The sequence below is a fragment of the Ascaphus truei genome, chromosome 4 (assembly GCF_040206685.1).
Source record: "Ascaphus truei isolate aAscTru1 chromosome 4, aAscTru1.hap1, whole genome shotgun sequence".
Lineage (NCBI taxonomy): Eukaryota > Metazoa > Chordata > Amphibia > Anura > Ascaphidae > Ascaphus > Ascaphus truei.
Window position 1 is genome coordinate 259,075,711 of NC_134486.1, and position 27,791 is coordinate 259,103,501.

General features: G+C 43.7%; 1 long non-coding RNA gene across 3 annotated transcripts in view; it reads right to left on the bottom strand.

Annotated features, from left to right (window-relative positions):
- Nucleotides 1-21,210, bottom strand: part of LOC142492068 (uncharacterized) — a 32,137-nt gene extending 10,927 nt beyond the window's left edge. Inside the window, exons 1-3 of one of the 3 annotated variants that reach the window (XR_012800710.1) lie at nucleotides 20,552-21,209; nucleotides 19,432-19,586; nucleotides 8,534-8,841 (exon numbers count right to left, since the gene is read on the bottom strand). This is a non-coding gene — a long non-coding RNA (uncharacterized LOC142492068). Of the gene's footprint in view, nucleotides 1-8,533; nucleotides 8,842-11,091; nucleotides 11,192-19,431; nucleotides 19,587-20,551 lie in introns of those variants that run through there. The other 2 variants (XR_012800711.1, XR_012800709.1) reach the window with 2 other exon arrangements.
- Nucleotides 21,211-27,791: the final 6,581 nt, after the last annotated feature.

The following is a 27,791-nucleotide window of genomic DNA, read 5'->3' on the forward strand; positions in this document are numbered from 1 at the left end:
CCCACGGGGTGCCCTGTGGGGCCTGCGGACACCCGTAGGAACCACCCAGTGACCCCCGCTAGTTTGTGGTATTGATCGTGTGTAAAAAAATAAATAATGGTTTTATGTGGGGCCACAGGGGGTAGGTTGTGTATTGGTGGTTATTACATATTTTAATTTACATTTTATTACTAGTGTATTGTAGCAGGGGGTCTCCAGAGCAGAGTGCCGGTTTCTGCTGTGCATGTAAATGCCCCGCGTCACGTGACCGGGACATTTCAATGCAGAGAGATACCGACACCCCATAACGGGGCCTGTATCTCGGGAAGCAGAGGGTCCCTGGACCTGAAATCAACGCGGTTCTGCTCCGGAGACACCCTACTCATCTACACTAGTAATAACATTGAAATTAAAATATTTTTTTTTTCCGGGTGAGATTTGCGCAGAGAGGTGTCTCTATGTCTCTCCAGCAGAATCAACTCGCCGGGTGAGCCCTTTTCCGAGGGCAGATCATCTCGGCGCCGGCTACTCGCCATTTGTTCAAATGTTGCTATCACTGGTATTCGGGGCTTTCTGTATACTGTGATAGCAACGCTATCAAAAATGGCGATTTTAAAACACTGGCAATTTTTTCTATCGACTTTCCTGCATGAGGCCTTTAGTCAAATCAACCTTTCAGGACCTCAGACATCACAACTATGAAGACACATCACAGCTTTGCCCTAAAGGAGTTCTTGCTTCTACACCATGACTGAGGTATCTGTCTAGTGCCAGTCATATTGCTCACTTGCAACGGACATTAGAACAGACCAGTAATTCCTTCTAGTTGACAAGTTTTAGATAAAGTGATTAAAATTAGGAAATGCTTTAACAGTATCTCAAATAGCACTATATTAAGTACAATCATTACAGAGCCTCTTTTACTGAATTTTACATTAAAGCATAAGTTGATCATCCTTAATTTGCCTTTTTTTCTCTATTCCCCTTTTGTAAAGCGGTTTTTATTTGTATAATCTGATACTGATATAAACGTTTGAAATGTCAAGTGTCCGGGAGATAAAAATGAAGCTCTAGAGGGTAACCTCAGAAGCTAGAGATTAAGAAAAATCATAATTTTTAACACCAGAAAAAAAAACAAAGCAGGACATACTCGGAGAATAAGGTATTCAGGGATGTAACTACCGCTCGGGATGCCCAAGCATGTCCTGGGGGCCCCAGCTAGGGGTGTTGGCCGAAGGGAGTCAGAACACTTCCTCCAGACACTTGTTAACCCTCCCCCCCAAGCGGTTACAGATGCTCCACACTCTTTCCCACAGCAAAGAAACTCATTGCTGGGGGAGAGAGTGGGGTCTCTGTAACAGAGCTGCCCTCCTTCCTGATGTCGCGGCATCATGTGACACTATCATCATGGCAATGAGGCATCACAATGAACTATTCATTCCACGGGCAGTACAAAGGACTCTGGGCCATCCCTTGAGGTTGGAGGAAAGGAAATTTCACCAGCAACAAAGGAAAGGGTTCTTTACAGTAAGGCAGTTAAAATGTGGAATTCCTTACCCATGGAGACTGTGATGGCAGATACAATAGATTTGTTCAAAAAAAGGTTGGACATCTTTTTAGATGGGAAAGGTATACAGGGATATACCAAATAAGTATACATGGGAAGGATGTTGATCCAGGGATTAATCCGATTGCCAGTTCTTGGAGTCAGGAAGGAATTTATTTTTCCCCTTAATGGGGTTTTGTTTTTTTGCCTTCCTCTGGATCAATAAGTAAGTATAGATATAGGATAAAGTATCTGTTGTCTAAATTTAGCATAGGTTGAACTTGATGGACCTACGTCTTTTTTCAACCTCATCTACTATGTAACTATGTAACATACATGGCGACGCATTTCGATGGCAACACGCCGACGTGACGCAGCGACGTCATGACGTCTTTGCCCAGGGGCCCGTTAGGGTGTAATTATGCCACTGAAGATATTATATTATGTACTACAGTATATGAGTTAACTCATATACGCGTCGGGGGAATGACTGCCTTGATGTATGTTACCCATAAACACATCTTATCAATATTAATATAAAATATAAGGGATTAATGTTGAAGAGGGGAGATCATGGGTATTGGGGAGTGTGGGATGTGGTAGGGGATGGGCTAGGCGGTTAAAGGGGGATCATGGAATGTGATAGAGAGGAGATGAGTTTTGTGTTGGCTTCTGAAGATAATTAGGGAGGGTACAGATTGGATGTGGTGGGAGAGCTTGTTCCAGTGAAGGGGGCGAGTAAGGCAAATTATCAGAATTGAGAAGAAACACAGGGGTCTTTGCAGGGGAGTGAGTTGTGGCAGTCGGAGGGAAGAGGATAGGAAGGTATGTAGCAAGAGATGAGTGCTAAAAGGTAAGGGGGCGCAAGACCATGCAGAGATTTGCAGACAAGTGTGAGGAATTTGAAGAGGTAATGCTATTGGATAGGTAGCCACTGGAGTTTGGAGAGGAGAGGGATGGCATGGGCAGAGCAGTGGAGATTGAGAAGTGTATGGGCTGCAGGATTTTGGATTTGTTGGAGGGGTATGGATGAGTAAAGGGGAAGACCGAAGGGAGCTAGTAGAAAATAGAAGGGAGTTACAGAAGTCGAGACGGGTGAAGATGAGGGAGTGGATGAGAAGTTTGGCAGAGGAGAGAGAAATGAGCGGATGAGTAACAGTACACCTCACACTGACCAAGTCCACTTATGCAGACAGGTGTTGATATGGGTTAAAGACATGAAAACTATTAGGATAAGTATGTCAATATTTATGATATCATAGTTCATAGCATGTCATCAGAATATGCTGCCAACCTAATGTAATATGGTGAAGTGTTATGTAATTAAGGAAATAAAGTCACGTAAAGAAGCTTAATTCTCCTAAAAAGACTACCATTCCAAAGAAACATCATTTGAGACAGTGTAATAAAATAGTCAAATAAATGTACACCATTTCTCAGCAAATGGCAATGATGCAAATATTAATTCCACAAAAAATCTAGCAATTTGTTTAAGAAATTGCATTTTTCATGAAAAAACGAAAATATGATAATGTGTTCATATTCACTGCCTCTTAGAGGAAAACCATAGGGAAGTAGCCTGGACTGTAAAATTGTTTCTTTATGGTTTACTGAATATTTTTTGTTTAGAAGTATTATAATTATCATCATGTGTTGGTATGAAAACTAGAACCATGTTTTGCTTTTCCCTATGTCCCAACGAGCATTATTTTGCATTAACCACATTTGATTTTAACATCTGTTTTGGTAATGTGAAGAAAAATATGTTGACATCGAAATAAGACGATGAAAATGGCCTGGGATTTTAATTTAGAAATTCAGTTTATCTTGCGAAAGAGGAATTGCTAAATACTAAATTATTATATTTGACATTTTCTGTAACATTTGACATTTTCCTCAAATATAGCCATACCTATTATGTGATGTCATTGAGAACCCTGGAAGTATCATAGACGATTAAGTGCCCAGAAGTGCATAATTCATCTGTCTGGCTTCTTGTAGTAAAAGTCGGCTATATATCCTATGAGCACAAAAATTAGAAAAATATATTTCAAGTGACCCACTGATTGTTACCACAATTTAGTAGCAATTTCTTTCTACTGTAGATGGCGACCAGATACTGTACAAGGGTTGCTAGTGAATCTCAAAGTTCTGATTCTTTGATACTGATTTTTTTCATCAATTGAATTCTGCAGGATGCCAATTCATGCTTGAATCGTGCACAAAACTTTTCTTCACAATTATTTAAACTTAATGGGGCCTATTCTTGTAGCTCCAAAGTTGTCAGTGCTACACTGCGTGGTTTGGCATGTTCATAAATAGCAGAATGAAATGTGAGCTAAGACCCTATACTCTATTGCAAATCACATCTTCTTAATTGCTTCTGTAAAAAGTCACATACTGCCTGTTTAGCAGCGAAAACTCCCGGATTGTACAGCTCAACCCCGTTATAGCGCGATCCGCTACAATGCGGATCTGCTTAAAACGCGTGCTGAGCGCGACTCCCGAATTTAAAACATCTCCATTTTTTTCTCCAAAAAACTTTATTGCTAACACACACACACACACACACACACACACACACACACACACACACACACACACACACACACACACACACACACACACACACACACACACACACACAGCGCATTAGTACCGGTATAGCGGCGGGCAGGGATGGGTCTAATCCCCATCTACCTTCCTTGCCAAATCTCCCTGGGCAATCAAGACAGCAATAGCAGCCACCAACCGAGTGCAGGGAGACCGCTGAGCCGGGATGAGGGACCGGCACCGGTCATCCATGTGACACTTGGACCTCTACAACTTGGAAGAAGGTCAGGGCAGCTGCTACGTGCTGACCAGCCGCCGCTCCCTGGATGCCTGCGCATGGCTCGGGGTGAGTCCCAGGGAGCTCTTGCACAAGTCCCCGAGGTGTTCGTGGAGGAGCACCATGGGGCCTCGATGAGGCTGGTAAGCAACATGTATTAGACCTACGAGAGGGAGTGCTGGAGGAGGCTGTGCAGGGAGGAGGTGGCTGCTGCTGGAGAACAAGGACTGGAGGGGGAGGGACAAGGAGAAAACACACACACACAACCCCCACCCCCATACACTGCATGGGGCTCTCACTTATCCTCCGGTGGAGACTGCACATGGGGCTCTCACTTCTCCCGGGATACCTCGCGACACAGGCCTGTAGATCACACATTGCCCCCCCCCCCTGCTTCAGTCTTGACCTCCCCGCCAACACACACATGATCGCGGCGGGCATTTTTTCCCCGCGATCCCGGTTATAACGCGGTCTCAAATGCGGATTGGTTGCCACGACAACTTTACGCCGCGTGATGTCTTGGCGTCACTTAGCATCCCGATGTCATGACAACACTGAGTCATTTGATGCCATGCAGCCATCTTTACTTAAGCTGCAGCAGAGGTATGGAAATTGCTGTGGAAGAATCAGGAGAATACCGGGAGACACCGCACACCACCTGCGGTAACACTCACGAGCAGGTAAAATGCACTTGCCCCATGCGAGGGGGTGGGTGCATTTGTCGAGCCCTACATATATAATATAGATTATGTTTATTAGTTAAGACAACAGATACAGGTATTACCTTTAACACATTGAATTGATTCACTGTTTGGTGCTAAAAACGTAGGACCATTGACAGGTCAGATGATATTATATCCCTGATATCACCTATATAGTTACTCGACACCTACCCAACAGATAAACTAAGGAAGAATGTATTTGTAATCAACTAAACTGCAGCTGATAATGATATATATATATATATATATATATATATATATATTATATATATATATATATGTAGCACTGTTTCCACCCCCCTCCCCCTCCCAGGGGGAGATACACAGCTTCTGCTACCTGGTGTTTGGTGCGGATACCTGTTAGGGTCAGGAGAGTTGGATCTGTGGTGGTATGGAGATCGGGAGAGGCTTAAGTTCCTCTTCTCATGGTGTTAGCGCCGCCTGCTGTAGTGGGCTCTAGGGTATCCAGAGATCAGCCCCCACTATTGCACACATCTTCCCTCCTGCCCAGGGACTGACACTTAGACAGGAGTATAATGAACAGGGGTCTTATTGGCAGGCATTCACTGCAGATGGTTCCATATAGAGGTGCAGAGTCTCAGAGATTCCAGGCCTCTGGATGGTGCTTTCCCCTGATCTTACAGGGCATCTGTGGGTCAAATCAGCTGTTCCCCCAGTCCCAGGGGCTGGGGGTGTGCATGCTCATCCCGCGATGGGAGAGACTCACAGCTCTACTGCTCTCTTACTCCTCTAGAGCAGGGTATACTAAATTGGACCAAGAGAAAAAGAGGCCGCGCTCGTCTGATGTCTTCAGGGGATGTCTTTAGAAAGGGAACTCTTCTCCCGCTGCTCCTTCTTTCTCCGGTGATCAGCCGGGCAACAGCAATCCAAGGTACAAGAAAAAGGAGTTGGAGCGCAGAGAAGAAGAGATTCCAGGGTTAAAACAAGTCAATTTATTGTTAAAAAACTGCATATATTAACTTACATTTAGGAAAAACCGCATACACGATGAGGCTACCATGGGTATCTGCATTCAAAGATTGCCAGTGAATCCTCTGCACAAACAGTTGACCGCCACTACCGATTCTCGCAGGGTCCCCAACCCGGAACCGGAAGTCTAACCACTCAAAGTGGTGGACGGGCTCTCGTCAGCTTGACAAAGCTATTGCAACAGCCGGCGGAAAGGGAAAGGAATGGCAATACTAACAGAAACCGGTGCCTCTAGCGTGCTGATATTACACTTCTGCCCTGAAGTGTAACTCAATTCGTATTGAGCATACCCTCAACGCGTTTCGCGCACTACAGCGCTTCGTCAGGAGGTATTAGGGTATAGCAGGAGGTGGCCTTATATAGGTCATCACCCCGCAATTAGCCTACACAATAAACATGTGTGAAAAATGCTTCAATTACTTTCTAATGACCATTGTGACTAATGATGGATTGACATATACATTACACACACAAAACATACATTTAGTACCATACTTAAATTACCTAAAATATTTGAATATATATATATAAATGTTAAAAAACGATCTTATATTCCTATTACACATACAGTTTAAAACATTGCTATCCATTTATATAACTCATAATGTTAAAAACTATATTAAACCAATTAATCAAAAGATATAGCTAACCTCTCAAAATGATTGTCTTCATTATAAAAACCCAAACAACCTATTGCATATGGTACAGATATACATATTCACAAAACACATATTACCACTATATTTTCCATGCTGTATCACCCTGACCTTAAAGCCTATTTATATAAATGCTCAATACGAATTGAGTTATACTTCAGGGCAGAAGTGTAATATCAGCACGCTAGAGGCACCGGTTTCTGTTAGTATTGCCATTCCTTTCCCTTTCCGCCGGCTGTTGCAATAGCTTTGTCAAGCTGACGAGAGCCCGTCCACCACTTTGAGTGGTTAGACTTCCGGTTCCGGGTTGGGGACCCTGCGAGAATCGGTAGTGGCGGTCAACTGTTTGTGCAGAGGATTCACTGGCAATCTTTGAATGCAGATACCCATGGTAGCCTCATCGTGTATGCGGTTTTTCCTAAATGTAAGTTAATATATGCAGTTTTTTAACAATAAATTGACTTGTTTTAACCCTGGAATCTCTTCTTCTCTGCGCTCCAACTCCTTTTTCTTATACTAAATTGGACACTCCCTCTCGGGAGGAACTAGAAGGGACGGGCTCGTGGTCTGTACCTATACCAGATAGGCTTACACAGGCCATGAGTCACCACCACACTTCTATCACTCATAAGAGGGGCATGAAGGGGGTCAAATGCCCACAAGATCAACCTGTCACAGCCTTTACTAGGAGTTACATGACAGGGAGGAGAGACAGGCCAAAAGATACAGACCATGTTACATACTGGCTTTGTTTGCAATACTGCACTTTGCATGCACATTACCATATTCACATCACAGACCCTGCATCGACTCCTATCCCCAGAACATCAGTCATCACCATGGCCACGTTTAGCGCTACGCATGTGCACTAGGTGAACTCGTTCCTATGACTACTATAGACGCTATTAGAGCCGGCAGCAAGGGGATCAGCTGTTAGACTCCTGATTACGGACTCCAGTGATTACGTGATGATGCTTACAATCAAAACAATAGCTAGAACAGCTGTATTGGATTGCGGGCCTTTTAATGATTGGTTCACTCGTTATGTTTGTTGCATTGGTGTTTGGGTATTTATATGTGGGTGTTTGTCACTTCACTTGTGCACTGCCTTGAGAAAGGTCCTGTTTGCAGGACCGAAACGTCGGTGTATGTGCACCTTACCTTCAATACAATTTTTTACTGCATTTCTTACTGTGTTCTGCCTCTTTCTTGCTGGAAGATTTATTTTGGATAGTCTGCCCAGTGAGGATATTTTTGCTATGCTAATCTCTATGGGACAAGCACCAACAACAACCTAAGGCTGCGGCCAGGCAGGGAACGGGCGCGCTGGCACTCGTACGCTGCACCCTGCTCGGCCGGGCGATTTGTGGCCGGCTAGGCGTATGCTCGCCTGGGGGCGCACCCACGACGTCGCGGAGCTGGTTCGCCCTCATTGGGCGAACCACTCACGTGACACGCTTGCGAGCGGCAAATTCAAATTTGCTTGCTCTGAACACCAAGCGGGCGCAGGCGCTTGCTCACGCTGGCCACGATGAAACACATTGGGAGCATGCCCGCCCGTTCAGCGCCACCCTGGACGAGACCTGAGATCACGGGAGGGCCATCTGTTTTCATTGAATAAATAAATATATATATATATATATATATATGTATATATATATGTATATATATATGTATATATATATATATATATATATATATATATATATATACAGTTAGGTCTGGAAATAATTGGACACTGATACAAGTTTTGTTATTTCGGCTGTGTCCCAAATTAAATTAAAGTTACAGTTAAATAATGAATATGGGCTTAAAGGGCAGTCTATCAGCTTTAATTTGAGGGTATTCACATCCAAATTGGAGGAAGGGTTTAGGAATTACATCTCTTTAATATTAGCTCCCTCTTTTTCAAGGGACCAAAAGTAATTGGACAATTGACTCAAAAGCTGTTTCATGGACAGGTGTGGGCTATTCCTTCGTTATTTCATCATCAATTAAGCAGGTAAAATGTCTGGAGTTGATTCCAGGTGTGGCATTCGCATTTGGAAGCTGTTGCTGTGAACCTACAACATGCGGTCAAAGGAGCTCTCAATGCAAGATAAACTGGGCATCCTTAGGCTGCAAAAAAAAAAGAAAATCCATCAGAGAGATAGCAGGAACATTAGGAGTGGCCAAATCAACAGTTTGGTACATTTTGAGAAAAAAAGAACGCACTGGTGAGCTCTGCAACACAAAAAGGACTGGACGTCCATGGAAGACAACAGTGGTGGATGATCATAGGATCCTTTCCATGGTAAAGAAAAACCCCTTCACAACATCCAGCCAAGTGAAGAACACTCTCCAGGAGGTAGGCATATCATTATCCAAGTCTACCATAAAGAGAAGACTTCACGAGAGCAAATACAGAGGGTTCATCACAAGGTGCAAACCATTCATAAGCCTCAAGAAAAGACAGGCCAGATTAGACTTTGCCAAACAATATCTAAAAATGCCAGCCCAGTTCTGGAACAACATTCTTTGGACAGATGAAACTAAGATCAACCTGTACCAGAATGATGGGAAGAAAAATGTATGGAGAATGCTTGGAACGGCTCATGATCTGATGCATACCACATGATCTGTAAAACATAGTGGAGGCAGTGTGATGGCATGGGCATGAATGGTTTACAATGGCACTGGGTCACTAGTGTTTATTGATGATGTGACAGAAGACAGAAGCAGCCGGGTGAATTCTGAAGTGTATAGGAATATATTGTCTGCTCAGATTCAGCCAAATTCAGTGACGTTGATTGGACGGCGTTTCACTTTACAGATGGACAATGACCCAAAACATAAGGGATGTCCCCATGGGACTGATGCTACAACTTTGTAGGTATAGTGTGGACAAGTGGAGAGAGTCAGTAAGAAACCACCGCAGCAACAAGATAATCAATAAGTCCTTTAACATATGATTGTAGACCTCTATCATTGATGGGGGGCGTTTAAAGCACGGCTGGCAGAGATACCCCGGAGCCCTATCTAGACAGAACTCAGGAGTAAATCACAATTCCAGCTACTGCTAGCCTCACCTGCATCTTGTGATCGAGAGGTAAATTCTGCCGGTATACATCATTCCTTGAACTGAAGAACTGCCGGGTGCTGCTGTGAAGGAGCGTTGCTTGTTGCTGTGTGATGCGGTGGTGTGCTCCTGCTCGCAAATGGTGAAGAGAGGTAGGCAAATGGTGAACAGACGGCGGTCACTGCTCCACTGAAAAAACTCTCCAACCAGGCGTGTAAAACAAAAAAACTTTAATGCATCAAAACGAACAACCTCATGTCAGTGACACTCTGACGCGTTTCGTTCTGGGAACAGAACTTTATCAAAGAGTGCCTTCTACTCCGTACTCCCCCCTATATATAGACCATAAATGATCCCCACTGGCTGAACAACGTCACGTGTAAACACTCCCACCAGTGAACTAAGTGCCAATTAGATTTGAGACACATCCGCAATCCTAGGGGGGGCGTAGGGATACTAACAATAAACAAATAGTGCAACAATATAAACTTATTGCTGATACAACATATTACAAAATAGAAACATACTGATTAATGACAAACGGAGTTAAAAGCAAGAAGACATGTGGATCTTAAAGGGCAGTTGCCACAATGTATATCCTGCCTGGGCACCAATATCCTAATACTATAATATACAGCTATTACTACATATATAGAAAGCTATTACAGCTACAAATATCATAATCATTTATTAGAGGAGTCAAATCTGCTCTTGATTTTGTCTTTGGGAGATGGGTTATCGCGGTATGTGGACAGTTTCCTTCAACCACTGGTCTTCCGTCTGCCCTCGTTTATCAAGGACACGTCAGAACTTATTGTCGCATTGCAGGAAGTGGTCTGGAAAAAGGAGTACAGGTGGGTCACATTAGATGTGGTCTCCCTGTACTCCATCATTAAACATGAACACGGTTTAACTGCTATACGTCACTTTTTAGATTCTTCAGATATTTCTGTCACCCAGGGGGTTTTTCTTCTGGAATCAATCACTTTTCTATTAACACATAACTATTTTATGTTTGACTCACACTTTTATTTACAATTATTAGGCACTGCTATGGGCACGAGTTTTGCACCTTCATACGCGAATTTATTTATGGGTTATTGGGAAGCACAATTTATTTATCACATTAATAATACATTTCGCACTAATATTATTTTCTTTAAGAGGTATATCGATGATCTTATAATGATTTGGGAGGGTGATGAGGTTTCACTGCTCACTTTTATTAACACACTTAATCAAAATAATTTAAACATTAACTTCACGTTTGAACACAATATACATCATATAAATTACCTTGACCTACTGCTATATATTGATAACGACATGACCATCCAAACCGAGATTTTCAGGAAGGCAAATTCCAGGAACACGTTGCTCAGGGCCAACAGCAGCCATCCACGCTCTCTCCTAAATAGCATACCGAAAGCCCAATTTATTAGGCTTAAAAGACTCTGTTCTAGTAATGATTAATTCATAAAACAATCAGGGGAAATGGCAGCCAGGTTTAAAGCTAGAGGCTATACGGAAGAGATCATCAATACTGCATTTACATATGCTGACTCAATGGATAGGGCCAAATTATTGCATAAAAATATTAATAAAAAGCGGCACACTATGTTTAATTCACCTATTCATGACGGGTGCCCCACTTTTGTGACAACATATAGTAAGCAATCGAAGTCTATTCGTGATATAATCAACAAACATTGGGCAACAATAAGCCTAGATAAAGACATTTCAGATGTTACTAAAAAAAGACCAAGATTCAGTTATCGTAAAGCAAAAACATTAGGTACATTTTTATCACCCAGTCTCTTTGACTCCCGCTCCAACTACAAGATTCGAAATATACCCCAAGGGTTCTTTTCATGTGGTCACTGTTCTATGTGCTGCTATGCCCAGCCCACTAAAACTATTATGTGTGATGTTGATAAGAAGAAGAGTAAGATCACGAGCTTTATTAACTGCAATAGTAGTTATGTGATTTATATGCTGTCATGTGGGTGTAAAAAGTCTTATGTGGGTCGAACCATCAGACCTTTAAAGACCAGAATAGCAGAACATGTGAGGCTTATCAAGAAATGTGATAGTGTTCATCCAGTTCCCAGACATTTCAGCCTTTGTCCTAAGGGAGGTATAGCGAATTTTTCATTCTGTGGAATTGAACATGTACCGTATCACCCGAGAGGAGGCGATAGGGTTAATAGACTCAATAGACAGGAGATGTTTTGGATCCACACCTTAGGCACACTTTATCCTACTGGTATAAATATAGACTGGGAGCTAAAGCATTTTCTGACTACGTAGCTTTCTTTATTTCCTAAGGGTTACACTTACACTTAGTAAGTGATGCTTTAATTAATAGTGATGTGAGTGGATAGCTTGTTTAGATAATTCATATTAGTATCCTTAAAACATTTCATTTAAATTAGAGATAGTTTCTGCGTCCTGTCCATGGTTCAACCTGTTTTTATAAACGTGATTTAGATGTTAATTAGTCCATTATGTATTTAGGGTAGATGTTACTTTGTATGTTAGTCCTGTGCACTTACAAAATCAAGAGCAGATTTGACTCCTCTAATAAATGATTATGATATTTGTAGCTGTAATAGCTTTCTATATATGTAGTAATAGCTGTATATTATAGTATTAGGATATTGGTGCCCAGGCAGGATATACATTGTGGCAACTGCCCTTTAAGATCCACATGTCTTCTTGCTTTTAACTCCGTTTGTCATTAATCAGTATGTTTCTATTTTGTAATATGTTGTATCAGCAATAAGTTTATATTGTTGCACTATTTGTTTATTGTTAGTATCCCTACGCCCCCCCTAGGATTGCGGATGTGTCTCAAATCTAATTGGCACTTAGTTCACTGGTGGGAGTGTTTACACGTGACGTTGTTCAGCCAGTGGGGATCATTTATGGTCTATATATAGGGGGGAGTACGGAGTAGAAGGCACTCTTTGATAAAGTTCTGTTCCCAGAACGAAACGCGTCAGAGTGTCACTGACATGAGGTTGTTCGTTTTGATGCATTAAAGTTTTTTTGTTTTACACGCCTGGTTGGAGAGTTTTTTCAGTGGAGCAGTGACCGCCGTCTGTTCACCAATGACCCAAAACATACTGCGAATGCAACCCAGGAGTTTTTTTTAAGGCAAAGAAGTGGAATATTCTGCAATGGCCGAGTCAATCACCTGATCGAGCATGCATTTCACTTGCTGAAGACAAAAATGAAGGCAGAAAGACCCACAAACAAACAACAACTGAAGACAGCTGCAGTAAAGGCCTGGCAAAGCATCACAAAGGAGGAAACCCAGCGTTTGGTGATTGTCATGGGAGAGGGGTTTTGGCCCGGTATTAAAGGGGTTACACCCCATTTGGCCACCCCCTGCTCTCACCTGGGAGGCGAGGGATTAACTGGAATGATGTCCAGTACTGTAGTTATGCCCCTGCTTCAGCCAAACGAAGAAGCGGTGCACTGAGGTAAGTAGAGAACCACACGCAGCTCTAACAAAAAAAGACTAATTTATTGAAAAAAAGGGAACAAACATCATGAAGCTAAGAACCTGTTACGCGTTTCATCCTGCAAGGGACTTGTCAAAGAGTGAGTGGTGAACCATCTCATACACCTCTATATACCACCAGCTTGACTGTGATAGGTCAATAATAAATTGATTTAGAACGGCAACTCCTATATGCAGCTGCAGGTTAATTAATACAAGCATAGTGGTGTGTAGAAGGGGAGAGAAGGATAACAACATACAAGTGGATACATAGTACATATACAACAACAAATAAACAACTTATTGCAAAACTACTGTAAAATAGTATAAACAGTAGTAGCAAGAGATAATTTAAAACCAACATTCAAGCAACAAGAAAGACAAGACAGGTAAAAAATATATATTATATTACAATAAGCAATATTGAAAAGTGTATTATAATCACTCAACATAATAAAACAATTATAATAATCATAAATTATATCAATATAAAGGAAAGAAATAAAAATAAGAAATTGTCAAAAATGAAAACAATAATAAAGAAAAAAATATAAAAATAAATATATTAATAATAGAAATATAGCATATCATAAATATACTGATAATAATGTATACATAATATCCCATATGGTGAGCAACAGCATGTATCTAAATGACATTATAACAACACCAGAGAAGCAAAAAGCAGAAGCAAGCAAATACTTAAACATATTTCTTTAGTTAGACTAGGAAATGTTTAAGCTCCCAATCGGTATTAATACCGTAGGGATGCAATGTATTCATGATATAGATCCAGTGCTTCTCTCTCTTATTTAATAAATTTAACCTATCACCACCTCTTAGATGACATGGGACATTTTCAATCCCAATAAACGAGAAATTGGATATATCGCCACGAGGGCAGGTATAAAAGTGACGAGACACTGGATGTTTATCATCCTTCTTTTTAATGAGACGTATATGTTCCATAATATGTGACCGTAAAGGTCGCATAGTACGTCCCACATATTTTTTATGGCATCCACATTGTAATACATATACAACAAATGATGTATAACAATTAATAAAACTAGTAATGTAATGATGAGATTTATATGAATTGAAAATTTTTGTAGACTTAGAATATTGACAGATAGAAAACCTTCCACAGGTAAAGAAACCTTTAGGAATCCCACATATCTCTCTGTAATTATCATTAGATCTAAACATGCTGGATGAAAGATGACCAGCTAAAGATCTTCCTTTTCTAAATACAATGTTTGGACCATTTTGAACAATAGGTGAAATATCTTTATCTAAGGATAATGTGTTCCAATGTTTATAAAAGATGGCTTTGATATGTCGTGCTTGTCTATTAAAGGTGGTAATAAACAATGGACGAGTAGAATTGTCAGTAACATGTTGTGTGGATCTTTTATTACGTCTATTGGATTTATTCATATTTGGCAAAAGTGATCTCCTGTCAAGTGATTTAGCATGAATATATGCCTCTTGAATATCATTCAATGAATAACCTCTCTCTTGAAATCTCAAAAACATATCTTGTGACTGAATCAAAAAGGCTTCATCACTAGAACACAATCTTCTCAACCTAATAAACTGTGCTTTTGGGATGCCCCTAATAAGCGATTTAGGATGGCAGCTCTGTGCAGAGAGAAGTGCATTATGAGAATGTATTTTTCTATAGATGTCAAATTGGATACATTTGTTAGTATCAATATATAAAGTAAGATCTAAATAATTAATGTGGTGCCAGTTGTGCTCAAAAGTGAATTTTAAATTTAAATCATTAATATTCAAAAAAAGTGAATTATCATCCCCATCCCACACCATAATCAAGTCATCAATGTAGCGTTTATAAAAAATTATGTGATTACGAAAAATATTAGAATCGTGATATAAAAAGTATAACTCCCAAAAACCCATAAATAAATTGGCATATGAGGGTGCAAAAGAGGTCCCCATAGCCGTGCCTAATAGTTGCAAATAGAAACGTGAATCAAATAAAAAATAGTTGTGAGTGAGAAGGAATGTGATAGATTCTATAAGAAAAGTGCATTGTGCAATAGATAAATCGGATAAATTAAGAAAATGTTGAACCGCCCTGACACCATCTTTGTGATCAATAATCGAGTACAGAGAGGACACGTCTAAAGTGACCCATCTGTACCGACTACTCCATTTGACATCTTGTAGAGATAGTATTAAATCCGCCGAATCTATAGCCCATCTCCTAAAGACCCAATACTCGCTACAATTGGTTGACCAGGAGGGTCGACCAGCGACTTATGGATCTTCGGAAGATGGTGAAATATCGGAATCACGGGATTCGGATAGTACAAGAATTCACATTCTTTAACAGATAGTGTACATAGAATTTTACTAAAAGAAATAAGTTCTTTTAATTCATTAGAAAAAGATGATGTAGGATTATGGTCTAACCGACAGTAGGTATTAGAGTCATTAAGCTGTCTCAATGCTTCTTCTTGATATTTATCAGCAGACATAGCTACAAGGGCACCCCCTTTATCGGCCTTTTTAATTACTATAGAGGTATCTTTTTTAAGGATATCTAATTCCTTAATCTCAGATATAGTAAGATTGTTAGGGGGCTAAGCACTAAGCAGTGATAAGTCGTTTTAAGAGCGCAAAGTGCATTTAGAACGTGAAGTTCCGCCGAGCGCTATGCACTAAGCCGCACAAACAGGCACTTTGCGCTCTAAAACGGGCTTTTCCTTGAAAAATTTTCTAAGTCCAACTTTGATCGTACGATCAGCTGTTTGCGCTGAATCCTGCCCTTCTGCGGGATTCACTAAGGAACGCAAACTGATCGTACGTTAAAGTTGCGCTGAATAAAGCTCACCAGCTAAAGGCTGGTGATAAAAAAAGCTTGACTTAGAAAAAATTCTTTGTTTACCTTTTTGCAGGCGCAAAACCAATACAACAGGCCGGCGGGTGTCCCCGGCTGACCCCGCAGGGGTCCCCGAGGGAGGCCGAGGGTCGCGCGGGTGTCCCCGGCTGACCCCGTGGGAGTCCTGGGGTACCCGCGGGCCTGCGGTACCAATGTTGTGCCAACAAAAGTACTAAACATTATTTCTAACTAAATACACCGCCCTAACACATACAGTACAATAATGTGCAAAATAACTATTATCCAGATAAAATGTTTGCGATTGGTGTTCGTTTGTAGTTAATGTTGTATTATGTTGGCTAATGCGTTTTATGGTTCTTTCAGAGATTGTTTGCATGTATTTCTTTGTTTTTTAATGTTTACATTCATTAATGTTGTAGTAATTAATTGGTTTGATTGGTTAGTGTTACTATTCATTTTGAGTTAGTTTAGGAATTAATTGGTTTCATTGGTTAATGGTTTAATTAAATAATTGTTGATGTTGTTACTGCTTGTATTGATTGGATTAGCTGGCTACTGTTTTTATTGACTTTATTTAGGTATGCTAATGCAGTGTTTAATAATGGGCAAATAATCTATTATCCATATCTGGATAATAGTTATTTTGCACATTATTGTACTGTATGTGTTAGGGAGGAGGGCGGGAGGGGGGTCGTGTATTGATGTTTGATAATTCTTTTTTTAATATACATTTTAATTATAGTGTAGATGTCCAGGGGGTCTCCGGAGCTGACCCACGTTGGTTTCAGGTCCGAGGACCCCCTACTTCAGGAGATACAGGCCCCATTATGGGGTGCCGGTATCCCCTGCACTTTCAAGCGTCCACGTCACGTGACATTGAAATTCTGCAGGGGATACCGGCACCCCATAACGGGGCCTGTATGTCCTGAAGTAGGGGGTCCTCGGACCTGAAACCAACGCTGTTCAGCTCAGGAGACCCCCTGCTCATGTACACTATAATTAAAATGTATTTATTTATTGTATGATCGCCTGTAACAGACTTGCATGGAGATGGCAAATCTCCATGCAAATGTTACAAGCGGCTTTTTTTTCAATCAGCTAGCATACGGGAACTTTAAGTGCGATAGCAGGGGGGAAATACATTGCACGCACGATAAGCCAGTTTTGGGCACGTCCGATAAAAAATGGGCTGTGGGCCTTAGTGAATCGCGCCGCCGGCTTAATTTTTTATCAGACGTGCTAATTTTTTTCAGGCCAGCGCGAAAGCTCGGAGCTTAGTGCATAGCCCCCTTAGTGCGGTAGTGTGAAAACATATAACCATTAGCCAAAATTCTCAAGTCACGTTCAACTAGTCTTTCAAAAGTTGTAATATATGGTCCTCTGTTCATATTAGGACAAAATACAGATTTCGGTCTAAGACCTGAGTCTTGATACCCTAAAAAGAGTTGTGTATGATCATGCATCGATTCACCATCTTCCTCAAGGAGACTCTGCATATCAGATAAAAAACATTGATCTTTAAATGTGTATGGGGGAATAGATAAATCATTATCAGAGACAGATGGTATAATGTTAGGTTCGGTAGACTCTAAACCAGAATTGACTCTGTTCTTAACACCAAAGAATTTTCTAAGGGCCAGTTTCCTCGTAAACATTTGAAGAACAATATTAGTCTGGAATAACTGGAAGTCCTGTTCAGGAACAAAACCTGACCCCTTATTCAGCAATGAGAGTTCATCCACAGAAAGCTGTAAATGGGAAAGGTTAATCACATTATTAGATGCAAAGTCTAAAGATATTTCTCCCGTTGTTTCTTTGGTCTTGTCCCCACGTTTCTTTTTTGATCTTCTGGTCTTAATTCGTTTTTTGACTCGTTTTTTGACCTGGTATTAGAAGATGGTCTTTGAGAAACACTTTCATTATTAGAATTAGAAAACAATGAGTGTCCTGAATTAGAACTCTCAGCTCTGACATTTCTTCCTGTAAAGTAAATATTATCAAAGGACACTGAATGTGTACGTAACTCTGGTTCTGAACTTTCTGAATCGAAGCTAGAAGTTTCAATGTTCCTAGATTTGAATATGGACTTCTGAGGGGTTGTCCACTCACGTTTCTTTTGAGGTTTAGATTTATTAGGGGTCTTGTTAATCGGACCCTCTCGAACTGAGGTAATTCTTTGCCAGCAATACACTTGGCCTTTGATGTAGTCTTGGCGGTCACGGTCAAATTTAACATCTTTTTTCTCCATAATAGACTGTTCACTAATTTCCACATTTTGGAGTAGAATTTTATCATTTTTAATAAACTGTTCCATTTGTTCAAATGGTTTGAGTTTAGCCTGGAAATTATTAATTTCAGTCATAAGAATAGTTCGCTCAGCAACCTTCTCTTTTATAATTAATTCCATTAATTGATTTGAACAGTTATCAAGAATGTTAATCCACAGTTATCAAGAATGTTAATTTTTTATCTGATATGCAGAGTCTCCTTGAGGAAGATGGTGAATCCATGCATGATCATATTCAACCCTTTTTAGGGTATCAAGACTCAGGTCTTAGACCGAAATCTGTATTTTGTTCTAATATGAACAGAGGACCATATATTACAACTTTTGAAAGACTAGTTGAACGTGACTTGAGAATTTTGGCTAATGGATATATGTTTTCACACTACCACACTAACAATCTTACTATATCTGAGATTAAGGAATTGGATATCCTTAAAAAAGATACCTCTATAGTAATTAAAAAGGCCGATAAAGGAGGTGCCCTTGTAATTATGTCTGCTGATAAATATCAAGAAGAAGCATTGAGACAGCTTAATGACTCTAATACCTACTGTCGGTTAGACCATAATCCTACATCATCTTTTTCTAATGAATTAAAAGAACTTATTTCTTTTGGCAAAATTCTATGTACACTATCTATTAAAGAATGTGAATTCTTGTACCGTCCGCATCCCGTGATTCCTATATTTCACCATCTCCCGAAGATCCATAAGTCGCTGGTCGACCCTCCTGGTCGACCAATTGTAGCGAGTATTGGGTCTTTGGGAGATGGGTTATCGCGGTATGTGGGTTAGTCACTGGTTCAGTTTTGTTCTAGAAGTGGAGTGGTGGTGAGTGCTTGGTGAAATAGAAAAGTTTATATGAAAAACACTCAATTAGTGATAGTTTAATGGTACAAAATACAATAAAAGAGTGAAACAGGGTTCTGATAGGGGTGAAGGTGAGCAGGTAAATATAATAAATATAATAACAGCTGTACTCACACAGCCATGTGTGAGATCTTCACATCAGAGTTTCTTTATGTTCAATGTGTCTCCCCTCAGGCTCAGCCCTTGCTAGTTTGTTTTTCCTTCAGTCCTCCAGTGTCGTTAGAAACATTTTCCATCTGAATTATTTTTGGTATTGAAAACCAGAGACTCTATGGAAAGATTTTTTTTCTTTCTTTAATACAAATATAAATACTCTAAAGGGGTCAGCAACATTTTCATCCCATGCTATGCAAGTGATTGAACTTGTTCCCAAGGCCTTTTCACATACCAAGTGAAACTTCGATCTTTAAAACTCAGAACTTTGGGCCGATGGTGAGACTCCAAATACATTTAATTTGGTAAAAACGGATGTAAATGTTTTTTTTTCATGAACACATGAAAATCCAACTTTGTCAAATGCCAAATTAGTACATATATTTTCAACAAAATTTGCTGCCATAGTTTTTTTTATCTGTTCTGGAGCCCTTTACAAATGGTATATCTCTAGCTTGTACCATTTGTGAGATTTTTAAGACAAAAAGCACAGCATTGCCCATCATGATTTATCATTCAATAACAAATATGCTTTTTGCAGTTTTCCTATAGTGAATATCTGGCATGCCATGGTTCCAAATAACATTAGAAAATGCAATATACAATCTTGACATAACATAGTTATATAGTGGATGAGGTTAAAAAAAGATAGGTCCATCGAGTTCAACATATGCTAAATTTAGAAGGCAAACACTTATCCTATATTTGTATTTACAGTTTTTTGATCCAGAGGAAGGCAAACAAAAAAACCCAAATGAAACATTATCCAATGATATCTCATAAGGGAAAAAATACATTCCTTTATGACTCCAAATAATGACATTTGATTTAATTATACAAACTATGTGTTGTACTATCAGCTTCATTGTGTTGCCTTCTTACTCATGTTGCTGAAAGTTTAGAGACGAAAATAAGTCTGCACGGTTAAAAAAAAAAAACTTTTACCTTCATGCGTCTTGTGACCAAAAGAAGTAGCTTTAACAACTAGTTATGATGTAAGATAAAGATAAATGGAAATCGTTTTTTTTATTAAATATATAAATGTGGCAATATTTCCCTCTGGGCTCCCCATGCCCCTTACCTCCCGATCCACTGCGGAGGGGCACGGGTGCATCCGGCGGTCGCCAGTGGTTGCGGGGAGGCAGGGACAGGTGCCGGTAGCTGAGGAGAGTAGTTGCTGGCATTGCGGGCAGTCAGGCAATGCGACGAGTCGCCGAAGGCTCCCGATAGCTCTCTTTGCAGGGCGTCGCCATTTTGGTAATGATCGCGCATGCACAGAGTGCCTTGACATGCGGTGGCCATTACAGAAGTGCGCACATGCGCAGTAGGGCTACAGGATAGGTGGCCATTAGAAGGGAAGCTCCACGAGGGACTACAACACCCAGAAGCAACCGGGAGGGATTCCACATGGCACCCCACAACCAATATGGCTGCAGTATTCCCCTGCTGAGAACTGGATATATTTCGCTCACTGGGACATGCTAAGCAGTCGGAGCTGGGATAGCAGAAGGGTAGGGTGTGTGTGTCTGGAGGAGTACACAAAACGCAAAAACTCCTCTCACAGGTAAAGATGTTTGTTCACAGGAATCAGGTCTCAGTAAAAGTAGCATATGTTAAAAAGAAAAAAGAAGAAAAATAGTGCAACACAGTTTTAATACATAATCAAAACTAGAGCATGCTCACATGCTCCAGGATATAAAAAGAAGTCCGGTCATTCGGTTGAAACGCGCAGGGATATCACTTGCGCTTTGACCTGTGTAGCAGTTTGGGGCCCCTGCATTGCCGATAGCTGTCTCCCCGCTGAGAGATCCAAATCTCGCGCTGACGCGGACTACCCAGCCGGGCAACCCCTCCCCTACCAGTGAAGGACGGAAGGAGAAGGTCCGTGATGTCAGACGCCGCCAGAGTGCAGGAGTAAGAGACACGAGAAGGACTCTATTCAGCAGATTTAAGCAGAGCCAAGCAAAGCTGCTTCGTTCCTGAACCCAGAGTGGTTAAACTGCTTTTTATATACTGGAGCTCCTTGCTCTAGTTTTGTTTATGTATTAAAACTGTTAAACTATTTTTTCTTCTCTGAGACCTAATTCCTGTGAACAAACATCTTTACCTGTGAGAGGAGTTTTTGCGCTTCGTGTTCTCCTCCAGATGCAACCTTGAGGGATTAAGAAATTCCTCACACCAGCAGCATCTCCTCTTGGTGATATTAATTATTTTTGAGTCATTTTTCAACTATTTATTATTTTAATATAATTTGGGTTTGCGCTTACATTTCCTGTATCACTAGGGTATGTGTGTGCAGGGTGTCAGTGGCCCCTGCACTAGGCCAGAGACGCCCTTAGGCCCCAGATAGACCCCAACTCACCTCAGCTTGTGGTTGCTGCAGGGACAGGCCCATCAGTTAGTGACACTGCCCCTGTAGTAACAGTGTGAGGGATACAGCATGAAGCGGCTGCATCCTTGCCTACGGTGGTCTTGGACTAGACCATCTGCTACTTTCAGGGACTCTTTTCAGTGTGGGACCCTCCAGCTGGATACCACCCAACGCGGAGGCGGACTCGTCACTGACCACAACCGTCTCTGGATATGTGAATCCTATCTTCTGCTGTTGCATCACCGGGTGGGGGATCACCCGGCAAGTACCTCACCTCGACAAGTGCACCAACTATACACACGCTAGTGGGGCAGCTCTGTCTCACATGGGTGGGTGGCTACTGGTGGTCACCAGGATGGTTGGGTGCCCAAGGGCCCCTCAGTTCTTTGGGGACTATATCCAGTGTGGACACAGTGTTTGGGGCAAGGTGCGCGGATATGGCCCTGCGAGGCCCGAGTGGTTCTGTATTACCATTGTTATTACGCATTCAGTAAAACTTGTTATAATATACCAGTGTGTATTGCTTATGTATATTGTCCTGCACTGGGTTATCCAACACTGTTAAGATCCCGCGCAGGTGGAGACACTGTCACCCGACGGATCAGGTACACCCCAAGCTCCCAGCAGCAGAGGCTCAGGCCTCCTGTGAGCCACAGGTAACGCAACACACATACCGTAGCCGCCCTATCTCACAGGGGGTGGGGGAAAGTGCGCTACATATAGAAATAAAAGATACAAGTTCCAACATCAGGCACATAATGCCTCTGTAAACCCCATGTATGTGTGTACATAGCTTTAAAAAAAACTATCTTCGTCATATCGTACATGTACGGTATGTACAGTATTGTCCACATAAAGAAACAACGTGGGAGGTTTGGAATGCTCTTTACATAAGATTACTACTGTGGTTCACTAAAAGGTATTGCACCCTCTGACAAATATACATGTAACGGGTATTCCCCCCCCCAATCGCAGATATAGTGTGGGGTGCAAGGAACATACGGTGTTACCATAGGTGTGGTGCATTACCTGTTGGCTCACAGGAGGGCTGAGCTTCCGCCACGGGGAACCTGGGGTAATTATACTAGGGGTGATCACTTACAACATCTTCTCGGTACAGCGCCTCCACCTGCGATGGCTCCCACCAGAGGGGGAGTGGTTCCTCGCAGGACAATCAATAATACCATACACAGTGCTTTATATAACGAAGGACTTTACTAACGACTAATAATGATAACCTGTGTCTCTCTCACGGTGAGACACTAACAGTGACGTCTCGCAGTACGATTCCCAAACACTAGGTGATCCCACCCAGTGTCCCAAGAACCCCACCCAATGTCCCGTACTCCTACAGAGATAGTCAATGGGTGACTGCGCAGTCACTAAGAACCTCTAGGCCTGTTGGTGCACATGTGATGGTATAATACCTGCCGAGCACTCCGGTGCTCGGGTCAGCAACAATCTTCTCAAAGGGTCAGACGTGTGATGAATCCGTCTGATCCTCCAACCGAACTCCTTGCACGTGCGAACCGCTAAGGCGGTCCCACTCTGGAATCGTCTCTGAGGACCCCAACGTGGGTCCAACCGCTTCCACAGGAACAGCAGCAGCCGCTGTGTCCCTATCTATATAAATGGTACTAACGTGACAGGAACCCTAACCTAGGGCCTGTCCCTGTAGTACAGCAACCTGTAGTGGCTTGGGGAACTCCTAGGGCCTGCAGGGGTAATGACCTGTCCCACTCCCCCAACTACCCAAGTCCCTTCGGTAAGTGATCTGGAATGGACTAGAGTACTCTTCCATGCAGTACTTGGGCGTCTACCTACTGTTGGCTAGCCTAGTGCAGATCCTCTCCAGAATTCCTGCTCTCAGTTACCAGTTTATCCCTTCAGGCATCCTACCCCTAGCGCTACCTCAAGGTGACTAGAACAGCTATAGCCCTTCTCCAGACCCACTACTCTCTGACTAGTCCCAGCGCCTACCGCAGCAAGCTGTAGCTCACTTTTGACTGCAGCCAACGTGCTGCGCAACAAGGTGCCTGCCTGTCAGACCTCACAGCACTGACAGCCGTGACTCTGACAAGGCAGCACTCTATGCTAAAGGGCAGCGTCCCTATCTCGGGCCTCCCTAAGCACTTACCCACTAAACTAGTGGGGCGTTGGGGCCTACCTGGGGTGTAGGTACCTATATGGGGCAGAAGCTGCACTCGCTCCCCGCACCCTACTTCCCTACAGCTCCCTGACTCCAACTCTCGGTAACCTTCCTTTCCCCAGCTCCCACTAATGTAAGTGGCAGGGTCCCTATCCTGAGGGCTGCCCCTGGCAACACTCACCTTACTGGGGAGCTGAGCTATCTCGAGCCCTGGGGGTGCTGGCCTAGTACAGGGAGTCCCTGACTCCTGTACCCTACCTCCTTCCCTGGGCTGCTCCGGTCTCTGACTGATCTAACGTGCACCAAGCCCGCCAAATGTATCTCTTTTTCCAGGGGTCTCCTAAGCCCTATTGGCTCCCTGGGGTCACATGGGGCTCGCAAAGGCTCTTGGGATATGTAGTCCCAGCTCCGAGCCTTCCCTGGTAGGCTAGGGGTTCGCGGGCTTTTCCCTACCTTCACTGCGCTTGCGCAAGCTTTCCCGGGCTGCCTCGACCTTCCCTCAGCTCTCCCTGCTCTCGCGCGAGCTATCCCTGTCTCGGGGGCTGTCCCTGCGCCTACGCATCCCTGCGCATGCGCAACAGTATCCTCAATGGCGGCGCCCTGCTTGGCCGGCCGCCGGGACCTTAGAGACGCGATCGCGGCCTTAGCAACCGCCCGATCGCGTCCCCGGCAACCGGCCGCAGGCAGGAGAAGCCGCGCTGCTCCCTGCTCCAGCCCCCACCCTTGGAAGCAGCCGTCGGGTCTGTCGGCACCCGCGACCGAGCTGCTCAAGGGGAGGGGGGTCTCCAGGAGCCACGGGAGCTCCAGGCTACACTCTCCCCCTGGTGAAACTCCAACGACCTCGCTTGGATGGCAGACATAACCTGGTACACAGTTATACAATGAAAATGCAGGGCATATGTACAACCTATCACTGGTGACTTTAGACATCAGGTTACAATACAGTTCACATACCATACCCGAGGCCAGCTGAGCGTCAGCTGTTTGCTGAGACCATTCGTGGGGTGCCCCTAACTGATCAAGTGGGGGTACCTCACTTTTGCGTCCGTGAGCCTCCCCCAGAAAAATTTCTTGAAGAGCACACCGGAGGGCAACAGTCACTGGTTCCTCGCTACTTCCTCCCCCTGGTGGAAGGAGTAGCACCATGTCTCTGAAGCAGACCTTTACCCGGTCACCCGCGGCATGGATGCGGTAGACCAGGCGGCCAGGACCTTTTCCGCGGTCCACTACTTGGCGAATGGCACGCTCCCTTTTGGGCTTAAGGGAGGCAATTTTTACTAAATCCCTCGCCACACAGTCCTTGTCCCTACGTACTTGCGAGGCTTCCGCTGGGAAGCGAGCAATGGACAATGTCTCTTTCCTCAAAGTCTCTGTTTCACCTGGCAGGGGGTAAAGGGTAGATACCTTACCACTGTGGTGATTCACGGTAGCCAACAGGTCCTCGGGGACGCTGTCAGTTCCCACCTCGGCTGTATCGGGACCTGTCCCCGGCACTTCTGGGACAGTCCACTTACTGGCTTGAAACTCGGGAGCGTTGGATCCCGGTCCTGGGACCATTTGAGTCGGAGCGCACGGGCTCACACTCGGTTCAGGAGCCGTAACTCTGACCTTTTTCACGGCCACCTCCATCGGAGCCTGTGGGGGGCAAGGGGGTTCCTTACCACTCTGCTGGCTTGCAATGGTTTTCTCTTCTTGTGGAACACTGTCAGGTATCTGCGGTGCTTCACCTGACACCACGACAGAGCTGACTGTTCTCTTCAACTGAACGGTAGGTGGTAGATACTGGTCCACTCGCATGGCGGAACAGCTTTCTTCTAGGGGGAACACCTCCCCCTGTGATTCCTCTGTCTCACTGCTGGGGTGGTTCGCCGGTAGGCGCATCGCCACCGATGGTTCGTCCTTTTCCGTAGCTGGCTGGGCCTCAGTTCTTCCCGCTTGGTTGCAACAGGGAACCAGGGCAGCCTTGTCTGTCAGCTCCTCCACCTCCGTGGTTGAGGTAGAGCAAGTAACAGCATCTTCATCTCTGTGTTCTGCCATCTGAGATTCCTGCTTGGGATCTGGGACTGTAGACTGCAGCAGCACAGGCTTTAGAAACTGTGCTCCGCAACAAGCACACTTGGGACCCCAGGTCGGTTTGCCACCTGGGAAGTCACACTGGTCACAAACACATCTTATGCACCCGTCATCCTCCACCACTGCCACCCGCCATTCTATTGGTAGCCTAAAGGGGTTAAAGTCCATACCACCAGATAGCTTCAAATCCTTTTGTAGACACGGGCACAGAAGAAAGGGTATTTTCCCTCCTTTTGTCCGCAATGCTCCATACAACTGCGGGTGTGTTTCTCTACAATCTGTACTGTCTTTAGTGGGAACAGCGGTTGCTGATCGCTGTTCACTGGGCTTGCTCCCACTGGTGGACTGTAGCAGCACGGGTTGCAGGGTCGGCGCCCTGCAGCAGACACATAAGCGTCCCCAGGCCAATTTACAACATGGGCAGTCACCCTGGTTACAGAAACATTCCAGGCACCCATCCTCGTTCGCGTCGTCCAACCGCCCCTTTATCAGGCACGTCAAAACATCAAGGTTCATACTACCCAACGGACTCAACGCTTCTGTCATACACGGGCACACCAAAAAGGATACGCACCCGGCTTTAGTCGGCCAGAGTCCATATAACGGTGAGCAATTTTCTTTGCCCCCAGTACTTTCTTTGATGGAGACAGCAGTTAGGGGTGAAGGCTTACAGTACTTGCTCCCCCTGGTGGAATCTGAAGGAGGAGCTCGCTCTATCACTGAGTCACTCACATTGCGGGGGCGGAGCTTAGGGTTTCCCGCCAAACCCGGCCAGTTTGCAACATTTTCCCGCGCGGGCGGGAAATCAGCACGTGACTTCTTCATGGCGAACAAAAATAGCACAATTTAGAAAAAAAATATACCGGGCACCCCAGGTCTATCTCAGCAGCGCCTCCAAATGTAACGGGTATTCCCCCCCCCAATCGCAGATATAGTGTGGGGTGCAAGGAACATACGGTGTTACCATAGGTGTGGTGCATTACCTGTTGGCTCACAGGAGGGCTGAGCTTCCGCCACGGGGAACCTGGGGTAATTATACTAGGGGTGATCACTTACAACATCTTCTCGGTACAGCGCCTCCACCTGCGATGGCTCCCACCAGAGGGGGAGTGGTTCCTCGCAGGACAATCAATAATACCATACACAGTGCTTTATATAACGAAGGACTTTACTAACGACTAATAATGATAACCTGTGTCTCTCTCACGGTGAGACACTAACAGTGACGTCTCGCAGTACGATTCCCAAACACTAGGTGATCCCACCCAGTGTCCCAAGAACCCCACCCAATGTCCCGTACTCCTACAGAGATAGTCAATGGGTGACTGCGCAGTCACTAAGAACCTCTAGGCCTGTTGGTGCACATGTGATGGTATAATACCTGCCGAGCACTCCGGTGCTCGGGTCAGCAACAATCTTCTCAAAGGGTCAGACGTGTGATGAATCCGTCTGATCCTCCAACCGAACTCCTTGCACGTGCGAACCGCTAAGGCGGTCCCACTCTGGAATCGTCTCTGAGGACCCCAACGTGGGTCCAACCGCTTCCACAGGAACAGCAGCAGCCGCTGTGTCCCTATCTATATAAATGGTACTAACGTGACAGGAACCCTAACCTAGGGCCTGTCCCTGTAGTACAGCAACCTGTAGTGGCTTGGGGAACTCCTAGGGCCTGCAGGGGTAATGACCTGTCCCACTCCCCCAACTACCCAAGTCCCTTCGGTAAGTGAT